We start from the raw sequence: 337 nt of genomic DNA on the forward strand, positions 1-337 counted from the left end.
CTTGTCATTTGCACTTATATATTGTTGCTCTTTTGTTAGTTTTGACTGCTTTTATTGTCCTCATTTGTAAGTCGCTTTGGATAAAAGCGTCTGCTAAATTACTAAATAAATAAAAATAAATATCTGGGCCAGTTTTGGCCAAGATATGACACGGTAATCACCGGCTAATGTGGCTGTTAGCCTAAAGTGGCCCTTATATGATGCCGCATATGTGGCCCGCATATAAAATGACAAATATTGCCCAAATAATTAAAAGTCTTAAGAAGGCTACTTACGCAGCAATTAATTTTTTGAAACATGCTTTTAACTCTTTCCCCGCCGGCCATTGACGAGTTAT

This window comes from Sinocyclocheilus anshuiensis, unplaced genomic scaffold (assembly GCF_001515605.1).
Source record: "Sinocyclocheilus anshuiensis isolate Anshui unplaced genomic scaffold, SAMN03320099.WGS_v1.1 scaffold2073, whole genome shotgun sequence".
NCBI lineage: Eukaryota > Metazoa > Chordata > Actinopteri > Cypriniformes > Cyprinidae > Sinocyclocheilus > Sinocyclocheilus anshuiensis.